General features: G+C 42.9%; 1 long non-coding RNA gene across 1 annotated transcript in view; it reads right to left on the bottom strand.

The window, feature by feature from the left end:
- The window catches only part of LOC135237548 (uncharacterized), a 35,102-nt gene extending 22,463 nt beyond the window's left edge, over positions 1-12,639 (bottom strand). The window contains exon 1 of the long non-coding RNA XR_010324850.1: positions 12,555-12,639. This is a non-coding gene — a long non-coding RNA (uncharacterized LOC135237548). The remainder of the gene's footprint in view (positions 1-12,554) is intronic.
- Between the last annotated feature and the right edge of the window lie 1,112 nt (positions 12,640-13,751).

The following is a 13,751-nucleotide window of genomic DNA, read 5'->3' as shown; positions in this document are numbered from 1 at the left end:
TATAGGCAAGAGCAGCAACATTCTAACAGTCTCCTCAGATTTAAATCTTGCATAAAAACAGATCAAATGCCCATTTAATCTGTGGCAAAAAGAATATGAAGTCATCATGAAAAATAATTATGAAGTCCTAACAACGTCCAGTAAAAATTCAATGAACACTGCTTTGGTTTTTAATTGGAATTCACTTCAATAAACTCATTAACGTGCATTTAACAATGCTTCACAGAGAAACAGCAATGTGTAGAATCCAGAATAACCAATCAATGGACATATGTAGAAAAAAATAAACTAATAATTAGGCTACAGGAATCACGTTTTTTTTTTCCAGAACTCCTTAACTGCATCATCATAGGCTCTTCAGTTCTGAATTAGCTGTGGAAGACTGAGTGTAAACCAGAGCTCTCTAAATAATCACATTTGCATTTGACACCTTTTCATGTTCAAAACCTTTTAATGTTCAACTATCATCAAAACGAACAATAGGATACACATAACAAGCTGTCAGGCAGAACCATTACGGTTAAATGCAACAGTAATGGGATAGCGACAAAATTTTTGTTGCCTTGGGTCTGTACTCCAGCAGCACATTGGATTTGAAATACAATAACACAATGAATATGAGGTTAGAGTGCAGACTGTCAGCCTTTATATGAGGGCAATTACATCCATATCCATAACGAGCCAATCTGTGTAATTACAGCCACTTTTATACAACCCCCTCTCCATTTTAGGGGAGCAAAAGCAATGGGACAAATTAATAATCTGAAATAAAGTCATCATATCTAGTACTTGGTACTAGATATGATGACTTAGTAGATCGCCAGTAACAGGGTTGGGAACCACTGCTTTACGGCAGAGGTGTCAAACAGACTTCCTGTACAGCTCTAACGTCTGCCGGCTTCCTCTGATACTCAGCACTTAATTGACGGATTAACATTTATTCGGACATCGTTCTCTCTTCACATGGTTTCTCGGGCCTTTGTTGGCTGCCGATTTCAAAACGAAACCAAACGGTTGAAAGAAAACCAACGAAAGCCACGGCTCTCCAGACTGTGGCACGCGGCTGTGCAGCGGCAGCGAAGGCCGCGGCTGCCCCCCGGCCGCGTGCGTGCCGTAACAAATTCGCCTCTGATTCAAACGCGATGGAAAAACCCCGCCTGGAAACGGAAGATACCCTCGACCCGTTACGCCACAAGCGGGACAAAAAATGTCAGTTTCACTACAAAAAAAGTCTGATGGAATATAAAGCCTTAGCTTAAAACAAACAAAAACAAACAAAACAAACAGGGAAAAAAACCCTACGTGCACAGTCCTTGCTGTGAGTTTGGGTATGTCCCTGTGTAACGCTGTGGTGGTTGCCAGTTGTCTGTTAATTTTCACCTGCCAACACTGATGACATTTCCTCTCCCTTCCAGATTGACTACCCTTAATGACAAGCCAAATTAACATTCTAATTATGCCGAGTGCAGCGATGAGTTTGACGGAGCTCGCTTTCCATATCCAATTCAATGCTAATTTCATCTGTTCTGTTTCATCAACACGCCGCCAGGAGCTTTCTGATGGATTGATTCATCAAACATTTGAAATGAAACAAGTGGTTTTCCCGGTTGCTTTGCTTTGGCGGTCTAGATAAAAACAGAGGGACATCTTAATCAAAAGTTAAAACGATATCATGCAACTGTGAAAGTGAGGAATTATTTTAATTATTTTCCATTAAATATACATGCTTTACTAACGAACAGCAATGATATTTCACGCACTGCAATTACAGAAAATGTTTTTTTTTTTTAATTTCGATTTGTTTTCCTTAAACAAATTTAACAAAACCATTTGTTGGCTTTCCTTTTCCTTGAATACAGGGATCAATACACATCTTATACAAGTGTTTTCCAAATTTGCATGACACAACAGTAGGGTCTGTCCAGTACTTTTAAAATCCATCCTGGCCAGTCACCATCGTCTGTTAACTCAGGGGTGGGCAGAGGCCCATTTCTGATTACATACCAACTTCTGCTCCTTCAATATTTAATCAGCTCACTTGTGTCGCTCACTACACGAAAGTAAAATATTTCATAAAAAGACACCACATTTATAACCTTAAGTTAACTGTTGGTGAACATCAAGTGCCTCTGTCTGTCCCTCTCTCCCTCCCATGTTGAAGCTGTTTCATTCACTGCTCTGTGAGATTGGGGGGGGGGGGGGTTGTGACATGCACATGCTTGAGAAGATTGTAGGCAAGTTGTATGGCTGCATTCTGTATCATCCGCAAGGGTTTAGTGACACAGGGGAGACTGGCCTGAGAGGTTTATAGCATTTTCTGCCCATGCCAGCGCCATGGCTGTGTCGAACAGCGAAGAGCAAACGGTAAGAAAGGGTCAGATTCTTCGGGAATTGTACAGAAAGAGCCTGCAAGCCCAACTCACTCACGGATATCTAGGGTCACCTCTAGGCTTCTTATGGTGCAAGTGCTCTGAGGGAAGTCTCCTATCTGCATGAAATCTGAATGAGAGTTTCTGTAGTGGCGAGGACTGGGAGGGGCTGAACAGCCTTTTCGTTTTATCCAGGTTGAGCTTTAGGCAGCAGTCTGCTATCCATCACGAGATGCCATACAGCCAAGAACCAGCATCTCATCTCGCACGGAATCCCATGTACTTTAACTTGGGTTAACCTGCGCTACGAACTACAAAGAGAAATCAAAGTACCACATTTAGCTTTAACCAGATCATTCTGCACATTAAAAAACTACATATAAAAAAATGAATGAAAAAAAACGTGACCAGAATGACAAGTCATTTTTTTTGTTCTGTCAATCATTTTTTAATTGTCTTTTTCGTATCTTACATCACGTCAAAATTAATGAAAATAAAAGGCAGCAGGAGAAAGTCACAGCTGCCAGTCATCAGCAGGAATGTGGAAAATATGCAAAGCGCAGAGCGGTAATTGAGCAAGGACAGGCCTGCCATCATTTACCCCCCCCCCTCCCCCACTCCCCCACCCCCAACTGACTGGCAGCTGTGTGTGAAATGTCACATCAGCTGACAGTATGTTCCGAGCCGGCACTGGCAACCCCACGACTCTGGGAAGGCTTGCCAGACTGTCATTGGTTATCAGACGCAAAAAAGAGGAAATAATTAACCGTGCCGAGAAATCACAGTCAAACAAAAGCTCTGCTGCTGTGAAAATGCTTATTTATTGATTGTAAAAGCGTCCTTCCTGTTCCTAGTAGGATTTAGAGGAAAGGGCACGGGTGGTGACTGGGGAATTTCCTCCAGAATAAGTCTTCTCCGATTTCCACTTTAGGTTCCTCTGAAAACATACATGCATGTACAGTTTTATATAATGCGTTTTAGAATGGCACCTCTTCAGTAAATGATCAAAACATCCAGCAAAACCTTTTGAAGTAGCAGGTTATAAGATGCAGTAATTAGGCCAATTAAAAATAATTTTATGAGACCCGGTATGTTGGAAGGTAGCCTCTCCACTATAACACTGGAAAAATGTTACTCTTTGTGTCATTCAAAGAGATTTACCCATCACCTTATGGGATATACATTTTTTACCAATTACTGCAGCCCAGTGAAGTAGGGTTTAAGGTGTATGTGGCAATTCAAACTGGAGAATAGTTCCGCAAACTGAGAATCTTGTACATGCCTGGTGACTCTATCACTGCTACTGTATATGCCGGTCAGAGACAGCAATGGCAGGCAAGAAGACTGCTTATCAATAGCACGCCAAAGATTAAAGCCCTTGAGGGATGTTGGGTGGCTCAACCTGTTAAGGCACTGCTCCAGCATGTGGACGGGCCGTACGGTCTGGGATCGAATGGTGACAGCGGCTGATTACCCCACGAGGCAACGGGTGAGGAGGAGGATAGTCGGCCGGGATCCGCATTTCATCGCTCTTTGGCGCCCCCTGTGGGTGGATCGGGCGCCCGCGGCCTGCACATCTGCGTGAGCCTAGCTTGCACGCTGCAGCATGAAAAGAAGCAGCCGGCAATCACGGAGGACAGCGCGCGCTCGTTTCAGCTCTCGCACCGGCCGCGGAGATCGCAGCGCGAGCGCGGCCGCAAACGACTGGGCGTTCCAAATCGAGGATAATACCGCGGGGGGTGGGGGTGGGGGTGGGGTGGGGGTGGGGGGCATAAAAAAAAGATTAATGCCGTTTGGACTTCTGGCGGAATGTTAACTTGAGCTGAACCCGCGCGCCTTCAGGGCTGGAGCTGCTGGGTCCTGCGGCGACCGCGTTTCGCTTCTAATCATATTCCCCTCGTCTTTGGCGGGGAGCTGTTGCGGGAGATGAAACTGTCACCGCGCTGAGGGATGGTTCGATTTTCGCAGCCACCCACAGGCAAAATTAATACAAGAACGTAGCCTAAATTTACCATGGCAAGCAGACACCTCCGTCAGTTCGTCTTTTCACTGAAAAGCACACATTGGAGGGAGTCCCTATATTGATGCTCTATAGAACATATATAGCTCGAAGATACAGCAGGTATCCCTTCTTAATTGACTAATTGATTTCATCACCTGTCCAGGCCAGTAAGCTACTGTACATGTTAACTTATGCTAGGGCCAAAAGCTACAACCAGAACAAGGCCATATACCATTACATGAAGCCTAGGTTGTGAGTACTTTGCTTCTGTTCGTTCCTGAGCACAAGAGCCCCACATTCTTGATTGCAAACTTTCCCCAATATGGATTTGTCAGTTTAATAAAGGCTTTATAAATCTAGGTCTCCTCAAAGAAGAGTGCCTTGAAATTCCCATCTCCTGAACACTACCCTCATCCTTTGCAGCGAACACTCTTTTTCCTTTTATCCCAAAAATGGTGACGATGGGCCCTTCTCTCCTCTCTGATCAGACCCTCATTACGGAGATGTTTCTTTCCATTTGGCTCCCCGTAAGGTCGCTTCCTGGCACGCGCCGAGTCCTCCCGCCCCCAAGTCATCCAGCCGCCACCTACGAGTGGGCGCGGTTTTTCCTCGTTCTCTCTAACAATTTGGTAATGAAGTATTGATTTCCAGGTTCCCCACCCTTGGACGACATTAGGGTTTGCTTGATAAACTGTGCCGAGCCCCTGGTCCCCCCCTCCCCGTCCCCTCTCGCTGTCTGTGAAATAAAGTGCCACTGGAGAGATAATGGCCAGGGAATGTCGAAGAACTCATTTCTACAATTTGTAAGGCCTGGCAATGAGAAACAGACGTGATTTATCAAGTTCCAGGGCCCAGCTTTATGGCCTCATTGGAATCAGTACTCATTTCGCTGCACAGACCTCTTATGGCTCCTGTGTGGCAGTATACACACACACACACACACACACATACACGCAAACACACAAATGCACCCACATACACAAATATACACACACACTCCCACATCCACATAGACACACATTTTTAACACACAAGTATTTTTAAGTTACAGGTTTATTTAGGGCAATATTAGTAATATTAGGAGCAGTGCTAAAGCAAAATATACAAAGGAAAAAAGGGAAAGGGGTAGGTGGGGAAGAAAAATCTGTAAGGAAAGTGCCAGACGTGGTTTTCTGTGAGAGATAGGCTACAAAAAGCGACAGAAGAACTGTGCACTGAGTCATGGGACAGGGACATCGAAGGAAATGGCAATTAAGTTCTGGCTTTAATTCACTGATCAAGTCTTTCACATAAAACAATAACGGTGCAAGGTTAGCTTTAAAATGGCGTACTCGCAGTGATCTGTAGCAGCACTTACCGGCCCTTTTGACACACGGGGAAAAACAGCCACAACACCACAAAGATTATGGCCTGGACTCAATCAATATTTGTACTTTGCCTCAAATTATAAAGAAGAACAAATGACATTTCTGAAACGTTAAAAACTTCGGAGAGCGCTAAACTACTTTTCAGGGAAGAAATTTTTATTTATTAAGTGAAAGGGAAGGGAAAATGTGGACCGAAGCTAGTTCACGGTCTGTAGTGCAGTTGGGGAATGGCCAAAAAGAAGATGAACGCACGGGGGTGTTCTGCGTTCCTTTCAAAAAGCTGGCCACAGGTCTAGTGAGCTCTGTTGAGAAGCAGAGCAATGAATCTCCTTTAGATCTTTCCTTATCCATTTACATTTGTATCTGTATATGCAAGATATAATTGGCTTTTTTAATTACGGGAATTAATAAAAAGTAGGACATGTTACCTTGTCTGATTAGAAGTTATTTTGGTGTTGGAGCTCTTTATAATTCTGCAGCACCAGAGAGAACTCAATTTGCAAAGACATTCTTCCAAATGATTGATAGGCAGTCTTGGAGGACTTACTTGATTTCAATTTCATATTACGAGCTGGATAAAAGAATGTAAAATGACCTCCATGAATATTAACCAACATCAAAAGATATGTTACGCGAGGGCCTCTGAGCGTTTCATACCGTTAGCACACTTGCAGCGTGTGTATGGGCCCCACAGACCGGTGTTTAATCCTGATTGTGGAAACGACCCGCAGCCAGGCAGCGGTGTACGTGATTGGACACAGGGTCAACAGGGAGGGATTTACTCAGTGTGGCGCACCACCCCCAGTCCCCGGCCCTCCCCTCCCCCGGCACAAGCCAAACATTATTGGCCCTCTACACCTTTCTCAGTGGAATGGTTTCCCATAAGAGGTTTTAGCCACGATACTGAAAACACGTTTTCCTCTATGTGGGGTGGGGGGGGTGGGGGTGTGTTTCCCCCAGATGAGGCTCCTGGTAAAATCATAGCCAGGACGGCCTTTTCGTTTGGCTGGGGGAGCACCACGGAGAAGCTTAAAAGGCCAGTCCTTCTCAAGAAGGAGGGGAATGGGGTGGGGGGGGTCCCAAACATAGTTACCATCATCTTGGTGCAGGAACTGGCTGCACTGGTCCAGAATGTACAGAAGGTGGAGAAGGTCACCGGTACCTTTGTCAGGTACTGTGCCACTCCGGGTGATGGGCCTGTGTAGGCTAGACCTGACAGTACCATACAGCTGGGTTACCCCTTACGTCTATAGGGCCCTGAAGGACTTCGCCTTCAGGAAGGGATTGTCCAGGGCTGGGCTAACCTCGTGGAGTTATGAAGTAATTATGGCTTCTGTAAGATCAAGCCTCCCGAGGGGAGGCCCGACCCTGGACCTCGCAACAATCTGGACTAACGTTTCACATACATGCCTCACAAATAAACCAAAAGACATGGCCTGAGTGCCCTCTCATTAAGCGTCTCCCACTAGGGTGTTCATGATGTATAAACAGCACTTAGCACTAACTGAGCACTGCCCCCACGGATGCACATGTACGTCACTTATTTTGGGAGTAGTCTATAGCCAGACGGGTCTGGGGCCTCGTTGCCCCCTCTGCCTCCCTCAGCAGGTTCCTGCAAGGTCCTCCCTGACTGCTGAGAGCGTTCTCTATGGCCTGAGAGAAGTCTGTAAAACCACCGAGCTCCAGAGTCAGTGGAGGATAATCAACATCGCCGAGCAGGACCTGTGGGAGGGCGAGGAACATCAAGTCTACAAGAAAAAAACAACAACAGCACTGGTCACTCTCCAGAGGAGAGTTCAGAATCTCCTCCAGGATTCTATGCTTATTTCCCCCTTGACACCCAGCAGAAAAAAAGGTTCACGTATTTTAATCTTTTGACATAATATAAGTGTCTAGGACAGGGCTGCCCGAAGATCCAGCAGAACATGCGTTTGTATAGCACAAACTGTATTTTTTCCTGTGTTTTTGGCTATTTTTTCTGAGTAAAAATCACAGAATCCTGCGCTGACGCGACCACTGTTGAATCTTGCAATGCTACCAACGGCTGTATAAATATGAACATCAATAAAAAATATAACTGTCAGACACTGAGGGAGAATTGGCTCTACGAAACAGGAGTAGGCCTAATCATGTGGTTCAAGTCTGGGTTATCACCTGTTGTAATCTTTGAAAGAAGACCAGGAAATATCTGCATCTATAGAACGCAGAGTATTTTTACTCCGAGTTTTGGCTCTCTTTCTGCATAAAAAAAACCCAGAATCCTGCATTAATGCAACCACTGCACTGTCACTGAGTACATTGTAAAAAACCGTTAGTCAATGTAAAAATGCCACTAGCGATATCCCTCTACAGAAAGAAAATCAATTAATAATGCAAAAATCGCACAGCTAGACAAACTGAAAAACTGCCTGAAACACAGCAGATCAGATGCTTGTTCTTACACGAATGCTTTGGAATAACAACAGAGAATGAGAATTTCAGTTCTACGATACATAATGTGAAACGATTTTTCCTTCATGCCCTAATGACTGAGGCAGCTCCCTTTTCGTCATGGTAAAAAAACGCCACGGAGGACTCAGACGCCGAGCGGAGCCAATTGGGTCCAACTTAAAGCAGAGCTGGAAACCGCCATTGTGCTAAAATATCTCGTCAAGCGACAAGTCAGACGGAGAAGAATTGCAGATTGTGAGGGAGAGTTGGGGGGGGGGGTGATGTAAGGATAATGGAAGAGGGATTCCAGAATATGTGTCCCTACAGAGCAAGAGGCCTTGAAACTGAGGACAAGCTATCACCGCTGGGGTGCAGGCCTGCTAAAGAGATTAAAACAGCTCTACACATCTGTCAGATTGGCTTTTACACAAAGACAATGAGACCAGCTAACTGAGATTTTCCAGTTAAAACACTCCTACTCTGAGTCTCCCTTCTGCTTTTATCTACCTGTGGATTCAATATAATTTAGTAACAATGCAACTTCAATCAAAACCTTTAATGAGAATGAAATTTTCTTAAAATTAATAGTGTGTGGTTAAGAAGGGTGACCACTGTATTTGGCCGTGGCTGTCAAAGTAGGACGCGCATGGTATAAGTGGTGTGCCAACAACATCTGGACATGTGTAATTGGGAATCAGATTCATACAGCACATACGTGGTAGAGAGTGGCTCAAAAATAGAAATCGGAAGGGGGCGATGGCACCTGTGGTAATGCTGGCTAATTTCGGGCAAGGTGCCAGCGAGCAGACAGGTTCCGAGATGAAGCCGTCGGCCCTCCGGCGTGCCCCGGCTGTTAATTTGCATCGCAGTGACTTTGTGATGTAGACTGATGTCCGGTAGCGGCAGATGCCGTAAAGTGACTGAGACCGTGTGAAGGGGGAAGCCCGGTGAAGGTGAGGTCTGCCAGCACTGAAAGGCGGGCCTATCACTCCTGCTCAGAGCCTCTGTATTTCATGAGGCACTCTGTACTTCATGTGTCGAGTAAAGATAATAAAAAGAAAAAAGAAAACGTCATTTTATGCTTCCAGCGACGTTAACTGTGGCTTCAATTGTCTTAAAGTCCTCAAAAAATAGGTAATTTCATCATTTTCAAAAATTACCGTCTCCTTGGGGGGTTTATATAAGTTGTTAAAAAAATTTTATGGCAGGTATTCAGGCCTGCGTTATAGTCACTGAGGTTGTTGAGCTTGTAATTTTATAAAGGCTCCATTTCAAAACTTATAAATGGTACATACATTTAATTTCAGTCAATTCAGAATAAAATCAGGTGAATTTAATAATTTACCAAACCAGTCTAGTATGCATCACCCTGGAAAAGTTATATTGCCAATCTTCTTTTTATTTGTATGCAGGTTCTGTTTGAGATTTATAAGACTCTTGAGTGGACACACACCTAGTAAATCATGTTCTAAAAGGGGTTCAGTTAATACCGTAACTCCAACCCCAATCTGTACACAAAACTTAACCTTCCTCTCCCTTTCTTGTACAGGGCGTGAGGCACTCATCTTTGGGAGGCCACCAATTTGATTGAAGCTTTGCTGAAATCCAGCTCCAGTGGCCGTCTTAGTATAAGTCCATTTGGTTGAAAAGCATCTAAGAGCTTAAACTGTAAATTTACTACCTTCACATTGAGACTAGCCTTGAAAATATATGTTCCTACCACTAGAGGGGAGCAATTACTCACAGAATTCAAGCAATTCTTTCTCTGAATGTCTTCTGCTGGAAGTTTTTTATTTTTAACTTCAACACCATATTACAGTGTTGAAAACCTCAGGATGTAGATAAATGCATTTCCCATTGAGATTATCCCTGGTGTACCTTGCGCTATTGCTCAAGTCAGGAAAAAAGTAGCAACTTTTTGTTAAATAGAAAGAACCTTCACTACAACACTGACAGCAGCTGTGACTTCCAGTAAAACCCATGGATATCAATATGACGACATCTGAGAGAAATCAGGACCATACAAAAAAACAAAGTACTGTTACAGCAAATGATTTTGAAACTAAGGATGGCTCTAAACTGAATACACATTCAACGAGAAGGTTCTTGTCAGTATGAGAGTGTGTCAAAAATTATCTTAAAGATGATCCATATTAATACCATTGAAAGTTGTTTCTCTATTGCTGAAACTCAATTGTTGCAATTTTGAGCATTTTATGATATTTATAATATTTATGATAAGTTCATTTTTATTCATTCTCCCTGGCAATAAATCGCCTTCAGTTCTTGAAAGGGCATGACCTAGGCTAGCAGGCAAAACCAGAATCTACTTCAATCCAATGAACAGTGAAATAGAATAAATAGTCTGCAAATATACACCAACGCCATCACAGAAAATGACAGTCTACTGACACACAACGGTATTGCTCAAGTAAGACAGGTCTTGCTGGAAACTGTAGCTTCACCGTTTGAAAATGCGCAGTTGCGGAAAAGGTGACTTTTCTTGGACTGTCAGCCATATAGTTCATTTAAAAGGAGCAGTTATGCAAACTGTTATGGTTCCTGCACCATAAGTTAACTAATCCTAAATCCCCCACCCTCACCTTTGCGCAGGTTTTCAATACCTTTTGGCCTGGAATTTTTTACGGACCTGGCAACCCTGGAAGGCAGCACAGGCCCAAAACTCCAAGTTCAACACACGTGGCACTAACCAAACTGACATAGCCTATTAATCCAGTCCATTTTCCCATCAATCATATTATCCCTCAATCATACAACTCATCAATGGTCATTATTTATGCATATCCTAGAGGTCACTGCATAATGTGCTTTTCTGAAACATTTAGCAAGACCTCCCTGTGAACTACGCTACACCATGACCAACCTCCTTGCTATATTTTACCGTTATAACTTTTTACATTAGTTGGTGTACAAAACAAGGAAAGGGACTGCAAAAAACAATTGTGGGAAACAAGTGATGACCAACAACGGGACGCATGCGATTTCTCAACGAATCCCTCAAATGTAGCCTACTGAAATGTCGCTCAGCAAAACTGGGAGTCCGAGTTTAAAAACTGAAAAAATTGAAAGAAATTGTAAGTGTAACTAAAGATGACCTTCACGCCGCCATCTTGGGAACCAGCAGAGAAGCTTCGGTCAATGACCGAGGTGAAGTTGGTTTCAAGTTGGATATTCAACAGATATTCGGACACCCAGTCTCACTGACCCTTTCCCGCTTTGTCCCAGGGTTTAGAGACACAATGCAACGGTCGTCACAACGTTGGAAATTCAGACATTCAGACAGATATTCAGACACCCAGTCTCGTATCGTCTTATTTCCCCAACTCTTCCCTACTTTCCGCTTAGTCAATGCAAGTGGTTAGGGACTGTCAACAAATTACAGATAACAAATTCTTTCAATTTCAACAGCTCCTAGACAAAAGGACCTAGAAACAAAATTGTTCACAAACAATGGACACATGTTGCACAGCCTTTGCTTTGTCCATTTTCATCTCATGCAATTTTATATGAATATTTCAAATTTAGGAATTTCAACAGCGTTCTCGTGCAGTGTGTTGAAAATATGGACAAAGCTACTGTGACGTCACCCATTGACTCTCCGTGGGTCTCGAAAACATTTTCTGACTTCGCACAGGTCGACTGTGGACGATGAGTCGGAGCCGCAATGTCAAGGCCAAGAGGCACCACCTCCCACCCCAGTGACCATAGACTGTAGCCCCTACTGTAGCTTAGTCCTCTGCAGTAATCAGGAAGTGACGCAAATTGTACCTCATTGGTCCACAACAAATATTATAACAGTGCTCAAATGACACAATGAATCATGAAATCATGTGAGAAAAATTATTGACTTTGTATTTTGACCACGTTTGTACCGTAGACTTACATGGAAACCGGATATGGAAACACCTATACTGGAGCCAACCACAGTGGCGCTAGTGAGCCAGGTCTCTCAACAGGAAGTGAGCTTCAAAAATGAAGTCTGGTTTTGGCCGCTTGGTTGAAACTCTGACTAAACACCAAGTTTAAACCTTAGCCAATGAAGACATAGGCCTAGTCATAGTAAGATTGACCATTTACTATCACACTTCCTCATTCACAAGCTGGTGAAAACTGTGAATAAAAACAATACAAAAATATTTGGTGTCTGTGTTCTTAACTGAACATTACATTGTACATATCTGTAAATTTGATTATACGTTGCTGTTTTGCACTGTAGGTAGCAGTTACTCTGCCTACTAGCATTGCTGTTAGCTTGTACACAATAAACAAAACCATTTTTTAAATAACTTATCACACATCATTTTTAACAAAATACTTACTAATATATGATCTTTAACATGTCTAATGTCAAATAAATCAACTTACCGTATTGCTTCTATGATGCTTCATAGTGGATGGAGTGGATTACATGTCTGTCTCGTTTTTCTGCAGAGCCAGGAAGTGGATAAACAGGAAGTGACGTCATCGCATGATGCACACAGACAAATATTATTAATTTTACAAACGAGTTTGTTAAACTGTAAAGTAATTATCAACTTCTAATTTTCAACTAGAAATAGGTGCCAACAAATTATTTAAAGTAGAAATTTGAGAAAGTTAAACAAATGCCTTAAAGGCAACACACTCCCCACCTGACCTATGTGAGGTCACTGTGAACTTGCGGGAGTCCAGAACATTAGTCTCTAGATCAGTCTTTGCTTTGTCCTTTTTTATCTCATGCAATTTTATATGAATATTTCAAATTTTAGAAATTCAATAGCTTTTTGGTCACATGACCTAGACACCCCAAATCCCTATTGGATTGCTCAAGAGTACTGTCACATGTTGCACAGCCTTTGCTTTGTCCATTTCCTTCTCATTCTATTTTATATGAAATTTTCAAAGGTTGGAATTTCAATAGCTTTTAAGGCTGTGCAACCTGTGTCCATTGTTTGAGAACAATTTAAAAGTGGTTTGAAGTTTCTAGGTCCTAAGAGCTATTGAAATTGAAAGTTAAAATCCCAAACTAAATTTGTTTAAAATATTCAAACACTATTATGAATAAACCAGTGGCTGTGCAACATTGATGTACACATGTTGAATAGTTTAAAATTGTTTTGACGTTTATAGTTCATGAGGTACAAAAGGTATTGACTTTTAGTCTGGATGAACGCATGTACTTTCTAGGGAAAAAGGGAGGAGCCTCTGCCACTGCCACTCCCTCTGTTCCGTGTGTGCTGCAATCTAAGTCCCGACTGAAACACGCCAGCAAAATGGACAAAGCTACGGAGCTAACCCAAATCATCTGCTAAAAACAGAATTATGGACAAATTTGAAGAAGATTTTAATTCTGTTATGTCACAGACTTGCCAAATACATGGCGTGACTTCATTAAAGGACCATCATCGCGTAACAGAGATGTACTCGCTTGCTTGCCTACAGGATTTGGCAAAAGTTTAATTTTTCAAGCGTGGCCTACGGTATGCAGTCTGCTATCAGATAAATATCCAGAAAAATGGCCAGAAGAAGCGATGGTTTTGATTGTTTGCCCATTACAATCATTTTCCCCAAATAGCGGTGAAC

This window comes from Anguilla rostrata, chromosome 13 (assembly GCF_018555375.3).
Source record: "Anguilla rostrata isolate EN2019 chromosome 13, ASM1855537v3, whole genome shotgun sequence".
Taxonomy (NCBI): Eukaryota; Metazoa; Chordata; class Actinopteri; order Anguilliformes; family Anguillidae; genus Anguilla; species Anguilla rostrata.
The sequence above is the reverse complement of the archived record's forward strand: the minus strand, read 5'-3'. Positions and strand labels throughout refer to the sequence as shown.